Below are 8,885 nucleotides of genomic sequence, written 5' to 3'. Positions count from 1 at the left end.
CCTATGTATGAAACATTTGGGGGGGGGGAAGGGATTGGATAGGAATTGGCCTTCAACATACACATTTGTGGGGGTTGGGGAGGGATGATACACCATTCAGCTCATAACAAACCTTATTGGCAATTGATCCCTGTTGTCATTTGGAATACAAAGTAGTTGTCAGGTAAAGTAACTCTTCTTCCATGGCTCCCCTGAGACTCCCTTACAATTCCCTTGTCCAGGTATTGGCAGGTAATTTATTTATTTATTTATTTATTTTTTAAAAGATTTTATTTATTTATTTATCTTTAGAGGGGAAGGAGAGAGGGAGAGAAACATCAATGTATGGTTGCCTTTTGTGCGTCCCCTGCTGGGAGTTGGCCTGCAGGGAACTGGACTACAACCCAGGCATGTGCCCTGACTGGGAATCGAACCGCGATCCTCTGGTTTCGCAGGCCCGCGCTCAATCCACTGAGCTACACCAGCCAGGGCCGGAAGGCAGATGCTCAAGTTTCCTTTACCTACAGTTAGATGCGAACGGTTCACAGGTCATTTAAATGAACCGTTCGCATCTAACTGTAGGTAAAGGAAACTTGAGCATCTCCGCAGATCCCCTTCCTTTCCTGCGTTTCCACTTCCACATTGTTAAATTAGCATCGTGCTCTGCATCGGACATGGCAGCCTAGAATTTGGGTTTTCTGCTCGTTCTGACAAGACCTCTCCAAATGCTTTCAGAGGAGACACTTCCAAACTTGTGTAGAGGAAAAAACCACAAGGGCTGACAAACCTAAATGCTTAATCTACCTGTCACTTACACCTGTTCTACAACTGTGGCCTCCAGGGAAACATCAATGCCAGCCATTCATAGATTTCTGTGAGAATATAGCAGCTGTACGACCTCATTAGCAATTTCGAAAGAGGAAGCGTTCCTTTTACCGCCTTCACAGACAGTTTATAGGCAGTCCTGTATCTAAGTGCCTTCGCTGGTGGTCTGAACCCCTAGGACATGGTAGGCACAAGTGTAATAGAATTGGCATTCTTGCTTTCTCTACTGTTTGTTAAGATTATGAGTTGGCATCATTGAACTTTTTAAATTGAATCCGCACCCAAGGACATTTTTTCACTGCTTTTTAGAGAGAGGAAGGGAGAGGAACATCCATGTGAGAGAGAAGCATCAATTGGTTGCTTCCCATACGCACCTGCCCTGGGATCTTATGTGTTGGGACTGGGGATGGAACCTGCAGTCTAAGTATGTGCCCTGACCGGGAATCAAACCTTCAACCTTTTGGTTATGGGATGATGCTCCAACCAACTGAGCCACACCAGTCAGGGCATCATCGAATCTCTAAATCGGCTCTTCCCCAAGAACGCCAAACCTTAAAAGACTGGCCTGGATGAAAGAAGATAGTGTGACACTGTCAAGAACACGTAAGACAAGGTAAAATCTGACTAGTTTTGCTGGTAAAAATACTAACAAACTACTAGATTCAAACAGTTTATTACCTATCAGTGAGAGTGGAATTAGGCAAAAACTGGTCCCACACCCTAAACTGGATTATACCAAAACTAAAGGGGCTGGATGACCTCAGCACAAGTTGTGGGGTATTTTCATGCTAATGAGCATCACCAGACGGTAAAAAGGGGTCCCAGCATTGTGTCAACAGGCTGAGTAGAGAACTGAGACTTATCTCTGGGCGGTAACACCCCTGGCCCTCCACTGCAGTGTCAGTGGAGACCTTGGGGAGTCTGGGCTTCCATGCTGACTGACCTGGTGGCAGTGAGGCACTGTCCCACCTAACTTGGTGGTCTCAGGGGAGGCCTAGTTGAGATTTGGGACTGCCACCATCACCCAGGGGTAACAAGGCCATTTCCACTGTGGTGTCACTGGAGAACAGCATGAATGAGAGATTTTTTCCCCCTGCAGTCTCAACCATAAGGAACCAGTTGAGCTCCTAGAGGTAAAACTCATGAAAGTTTGCCCTCTGTGCAAAAAACAAAACAAAACAAAACAACACAAAAAAAACAAACAACCCTGCATCATCAGAAATTTTTCAAAACTCTCAGGCTAGTTCTCATTGAACTTCTGGCAATTCAGGAATCATCATTTAAGGGTTTATTCACCCCATTTTAGGGGTGCTACCAGTCGCTGCTCTGGCAGTGGCTCCTGTTTCTGGTGGCTGATTTCTCTGCGTTAATTCGTCTCTCACTAGTGTGGCTGTTTGCCCTATGACTTCAATTCTTTGGTTGGCCTGAGTCTGACTGACTTGCAGTTTTTTCAGATTTTTTCTTGTTTTGAGGATGACAACTCAGAAGCTCTTTCAAAAAAAAAAAAAAAAGAAGCTCTTTCCAAGTTGGAGTGGAAATGGGAAGTTCTGTTATTTCTGCTCCCAGAATAGACAATCTCAACTGACCTATATTCAGGCTCACTGATTCTTTCTTCTGCCTGTTAAAGTTTGAAGTTAAGCCCTTCTGGTGATTTTTTTTCCAGTTAATTTCCATGTGGTTCTTTTTTGTCTCTTACTACTTGCCATTATTGATATTTTGTATTGGAAACATCATTCTCATACTTTACTCTTTTAGACATATTTAAAATAGCTGATTTAAAGTCTTTGTCTAGTAGGGCCAATGTCCGGGTTCTTTGGGGAAAGTTTTTACTGTTTCCCTTCCTCTATTTTGATGGGCCATACTGTCTTGGTTCTTTGCAAGTTTATAGTCTGTTGTTGAAAACTGGACATTTAAAATAATATAATGTGGCAATGCTGGAAATCATTTTCCCCATTCTCCAAGATTTGTTGTTGCTGCTTGTTATAGTTTTTATTGTTTTTTAATGACTTTTCTCAATTAATCCTGTAAAATCTGTATTCTTTGTTGTATGTGGACACTGTAGTGTCTGTTGATTAGCTTAGTGGTTGGATAAAAATTATTTTAAGTGCCTGGAACCAGTAATTCTTCCAGTTTTTCATGAGGGGCTGTGTATGCATGTTGGATTATATCTTCAGCAATCGACCAAAAGGTTGAAAACTGTGCCTTTGCCTTTACTTCCTGCTTGGGCATAGCCTTGGGGTCAGCCAGAGGTGAACACTTGAGGCCATCTCATTGAGCCACCTCCTTGAGCACACTCACAGTCCTGGGCGTGTACATAGCCCTACACATGCAATGGCCTTCTAGCCTTCCAGGCAAACATCTGGGCTTTTCAAAATCTCCATGGACAGCTAATTTACCCACTTTTCCTTTAAGATTTCGGCTAGCCTAACATTTGCCTCAAATGTTATCCACTCTTCCAAGCAGCTACAAAGTTGAGGCAATAGCCTATAATTGTTTTTGTCAAAGTCCCCTGAGGAGAAGGCTTTTTTCTCTGGGTAGTCTCCAAACGAGGTCCAATACAGATAGCTTTGCAAGTGAGGTCTCCCAGGTAACCAGCAGACAGGTCGAGTAATGAAAATTCTTTGGAAATGGGGCTTTGAAAGAGCTCTACCTTTACTCTCTCCCTCTTGCGGCTTTATTAGAATCTGGGATGGTATTTTCAAGCCTGCCAGGGAGCTGGAGACTGAATGATGGAACAGAGTCACAAAACTCGCTGTTTGTAATGAGATTCGGTTCTTTTTAAATAAATATTTCCTGAGGTGCCATGAGCTTTGAGTTAATTTCCAAAGTCTAAAAAAAAGTGATTCTGACAATTTTGCCAAGTTTTTTTTATTGCTTTTACAGAGGAGAGAATTTTCCGAGTTCTTATGCCACCTTTTTATTGCCATCTCCACTGTTTTTCATGGTCTCACCCAGGGTTTGGCCAGAGCAGCAAGGAATAACCTCTGTAGTTAAAACAATCCCCTTATTTATTTGAACCAGCTTTGTTAGGTGTGAGTACCTTGAAACCATAGAAATCTGATTTAGAACAGGTATCTTACTTAAATTATTTTTTGAAATCTTTTTGTCTGAACCATAAAGTATGATAATATTCTGAAGCCAGTATATCTATAGTGAATCCTGTTAAATAGCTATAACTAGATATTATTTCATTGTGTGGCTCAAACAAAGTCTAATCTGTCTTTTATGATTGAACTTTCAGATATGCGATCCTTTTTAGGTATTCGTCTCTCCACATTATTGTTCTTTTGTTATGAACCCAGATTTCCTTTTGATTAACAGTCAGACCTGAAAAGGTTCTCTGAGGGGCACAAACCCTGAAAAGGTGAGACTGAGCCTCAGTGATTTAAAACAACCTTAGGGCCATCACACAGCCCCCTGGAGCCAGAACATACCTGCAGGGAATGGAATTCAGAACTCCGGGGCGGGGGGGCGGGGGGGGAGCTGGTGTCCAGTCTGTTGATGTCACACAGCCTGCGGCCTGATTAGCATACCAGCTGAAGCCTGGCAGTGGCTGTCCATTCTGCCAGCGCCAATGGGGACTGCACTTCTGACCCAAGCTCTGCAAACTTCCACTCAATTACTCCTCACGAGGATCATTAGTGTTTTCTTTCTCAAGTAAAAGTTTGAGAAGTTTCTGATAAGATGTACTACAGTTCCCTACAGTTTATTTTAATTGTCATTGTTTTTAACTGTCGGCATTTGTCCAGCTACGAAGTCTCAGACCGTAAGTGCGCTTCAGCAGGGGGTCATCTCTTCCTTCCTGGCTCACTTGGACCTGGTTTCTGGGAGTTAGGTTAAACAAGTCGCTTATTCCTAAATCCTGGGAGGATTTAGGATTTAGGACTAAGTTGTCAGTGGGAGAATTGGAAACTTATTTCCTAAAACGTATATCACAAAATGGATTTGTATATTTTCACTATTGTTGATCATTTTGAAAAAGTTATTTTCTTACTCATTCTCATAGAAGATTTTTAAGTCTGATGTACAGACCATTTCCCCCAAACCAACAGGCTCAGGTACAGGTGTGTCAGTTCCTTACAGCTGCACATCACTGAGTGGGAGAGAAGGTTCTTCCGACTTTCCTTCCTTCCCTCTGCAGTTCACATTTGTTACATCTCATTCATAAATAAGCCATCATCTCCATAAGCCTCCTGGGCCTCTCTGGGAAAGTTCATTTGTGTTTTACACACATAAGCCTCCATGGTGTGCGGTTCATTCTTCCTCCACTGGAGGAAGCATATTGGGGTTGCTGTGTGCTGGTCGGGGGGAGGGAAGCTATATTCACTGCTTGCCTGCATTTCTCTGCCTAGATAAAGCTACGTCTTCTAAAACCAACTCCATATTGATGTTCTGCATTGGTGGTGGTATCCTGGTGGCTATGCTCCTGTTGATAGGTGTCGTCTTCTCACTTTACTTCAAACTGGCCAAGGCATTGCAGTGAGTGATGTGGGGGAGAGCGATTAAGACCCCTCCCATGGGACACCTGGGGCTCTCTGCTGGGGCAGGGCCACTCCTTACCCTGGGGCCGCACCCTGACTGGGGTCAGGAGCAAAGGGCAGGTCTGAAAAGGCAAAGGCAGGTGAGTATAGGACCTTGGCTTCTTCCCCTCCTGGCTTGGGTTTGTGAGCTCACAGGGGAGAGTTCTCAGCCCAGCAGGCAGGTGGCTCTGTGTGTCACCGCTCCCTGATGTCCCCTGACCTCACAGAGTGCACCCTCAGCTGTTGGACTCACCTCAGGGGCGGGCCCTCCCTGGGCCCCGGGCCCTGTAGACTGAAGACTCAGCCAGGCTGCATCCCCGAGTCTCTGCCTCCTGCCCACTCAGAGGGCAGGCTGAGCTGGTCTCCCCTTGCCTGGGCTGGGGCTCTCACCGTGTTCCCTCACTCATTGCCTGTGGCCTTGGGGACAGTAATGTGGGCCTGTAAGACTGTGGGGAAGCTGAGCTGTGTGAAGATCCTGGGGGACCCTGAAAAGGAGTATAGATCAGACAGGTAATTGAATTCTGGGGAGAGGACTCTTCAAATATGGGAGGGATCCATTGTCAGAAGAAGTGATGTTCCCATTCTAGGGAAGGTAAGCCTGTCACCTGTGAGCTGGAAGGTACATTCCAGAACCTGCGGAACAGCTGACTATGGCTCCTTCCCCCTCATGCTCTGCATTTAGCAGGCCTGCAGTTACCAGCTGGGTGGTCCACAGTTGCAACCCACTCTCCCTTATTTGCTGTAGTCTGATTTTATGTTTTTAGCAATCTGAGGAGAGGACTAAATCAGGTAAGAACTTGGGACAGGGGCAAAGAGCTTTCATCTCAGGCCAATGTCACGTTTGGCTGCTCTAGCCCCGAAGTTCTCAGACACCCTTGACTTTGTAAGAAATGGACTAAGAAGAAATTTCTAATCCCATGTGTGTGTCTGTCTTTTCTTAAGACCTTCAAAGCCACCTTGTTTGGCCTCAAAAAAGAATCCATTCACGATCATCCGGGACAAGATCACCGCGGCCTCCTCTGTAACCCCTGAGTCCTATCGCAACCTCCAGTGCTGTGACGCATGTAACTTGTATGATAACTTTGAACCCCTGCCACCATGCTTCTGTGATGTAAACGAGGGTCTCTAACTTGGTGGGCACAAATATCTTCATGAGCAATACGTATTTCTTCTTAGTAGAATGTTTTTTATTCAAATTTTATCATGTTTATACACTGCACTATACAACGTATATATGGACTTCTGAATAAATGCAACATTGAAGATAATCTCTGCCTCTGGTATTTCTGTTGTTAGTTATAAATGTGCTTTGTGTGTTTGCCACTGTGGGACTTGGCAACTAGTTGTAATATCATCTTGCGATATAAGGAGAGTGAGGGTAGAACACAGAAACATGGAGTGCATCTCCAGCCCCAGAAGGAAAATGTACACTGATGTTCGAGCGACTCCAGTTTCCGACCCAGCTGACCTTCGCAGGCTGGAGTGGTTCATTCAGGCTCTCCCCCAGGGCTTCACCTGCTCTCGCTCCCCTACTCTGCGACAGACCGTTCCGCTCCATTGTCCCGAAGGTGAACTTCATAGACCTGGGAGACAGGGAACAGCCAGGCAGAACTTCTCTGGGTTTAGGCTGCCTGATCTGTGTAATGATGGGTAGGGCTCGGTGGTGTAAAAGGCATTTAGAAAACCTGCGATTCCTTCTCTGGGCACCCTGCACATCTTCTGAGTTCTTCCTCCTCATGTTTTTTAACATGGATTTATCTTCATCTGTCAGTGTCTTTAATTGCTGATGGGAACCTTTGCTGACTATCAAAGCCCAGTTTCTCTTGATCCCAGCAATAAGCAATGGGCCCACCCTCTCCACTTCCGCTCGCCAGCTCCCTTCTGTTTCTGCTCTTTCCACTGGGCCCTCTGGAACCCCTTTCTAATCACAGACACCCCATCTATAACCACAGCAAGTGCATTGTCTCATTAACCAAAACTTCCGGAGCATCCTGGTTTATTGAACATAAAGAATGAACTAGTAAAAGGGATGAAGACGAGCAGGAATAGACGAAGGAGACCCCTACTACCTCTAGGCCGACAGGGAGCGAAGGACTGAATGATGCGTTTGCAAGCGGCCAGCTCCGGGCTGAGACTCGGCCCCCGTAGGCCAGGTCCTGGCTGCAAGGCAGCCCCTAGTAGAGGGCTTGGCTGACCAGGGGTGGTTCAGCGCTTCCGTGGGGAGAAATTTCCCTGAGGGGGGTGGGAGTGGAGCTGCTTGCATAGAACTGCCCCAGTACAAGGTTTGAGAGACAAAGTCAAGGCCGTATCTTCCTTGCTGGAAGTGACCTGCCTGTGAGTCCCTGGGAATTTTCTCCGTTTCCTGGAGTCTACTGCTTCCAGCCTTGGAATCGTGAGCTACATGAGCTACGATTTTTTCTCTCGTCACCAGCAGGCTCCTGAGTGGAGCTACGTGGGTGCCTTGGTCCGTGTCCCAGCTCCTCGAGACCACAATTTGTCAATGTTGCAGGTACTGGCCTTGCCACTGCATCACTGGGCACGGACCCCAACACCTGCTCCAGGAACCCAACCTGGGATGGATTCCCCTGGGTCATAGTGTACGCCTGTGCCCTTTCCAGCCCCAGTATCCTAGAGCCCAGTGAGGGGTCTGGCTGGGCATGAGGACAGTCAGTACATCACGAAAGGGCTGAGGACAACCAGGAAGGGTTCCAACCCAGAGGACCCAGTCTAGACTCACCTTTACCTTCACAGATCTGCTGGGGAGATTCTTTAAAAACTGGTCACTTTCCTACTCCAAAGTTCTAGTTGAATTTAGAATAAAATTCACGCTTTTCACCTGACCTACAAATTCTTCACCATTTGACCATGACCTTTCTCTCCTTTTTGTTGTCAGCTCCCACCTTCCTCCCCTTCAGTCATGTCTGCCACACTTTAATCACAGATGTGATTTATCATGCAGATGTGCCCAGCTGGCTCCTGCCTCAGGGCCTTTGCACCTGCCATTCTTGTGCCTAAAATCTCTTAAGCCCAGATCACGCACATGTATCTTTTTCTGCATATGCTCACATTTCATCTTCTCAAGATGCTTTTCTTCCCGTTCTAATATTGCATCTCCCCACCCCTCAAAGCAGTTTTATTATATTTATATCACCTTTTACTGTTTGTAATTTATTTTCGTTTGGTGTCTGTCTCCCCCACTTAGATAAGGTCTACAAGATCAGGACTGTGTTTCTCATGTAGCTAATGAATAGTTGTTGAATGAATGAATGAATGTTAGAGGTGCTGGCCCTGCTATTGCAACCCTGGTCTCACTTTGGACACCAGGATTCCTTTCTCTCATCTGTAAGACACAGTGCCCACAGGACTTTAAATCACCCACTCAGGCTCTCTGGGCATAACCAATTAGAAACTCATGGAAGCTGAACCTGGACCTGTATTATCTTTTCCCCTCCCATCCTGTGCCACCACCTCCTCTCCCTCAGTGTCACCCACCAGGCAGGCACCAGGGTGATCTAGCTGGACCCAGAGGTGGCCCAGATGCAACCCATGCCCCAACTTGAT

The sequence above is a fragment of the Sturnira hondurensis genome, unplaced genomic scaffold (genome assembly GCF_014824575.4).
Source record: "Sturnira hondurensis isolate 20B ecotype Veracruz unplaced genomic scaffold, ASM1482457v3 Scaffold0007208, whole genome shotgun sequence".
NCBI classification, from domain to species: Eukaryota; Metazoa; Chordata; class Mammalia; order Chiroptera; family Phyllostomidae; genus Sturnira; species Sturnira hondurensis.
The sequence above is the reverse complement of the archived record's forward strand: the minus strand, read 5'-3'. Positions refer to the sequence as shown.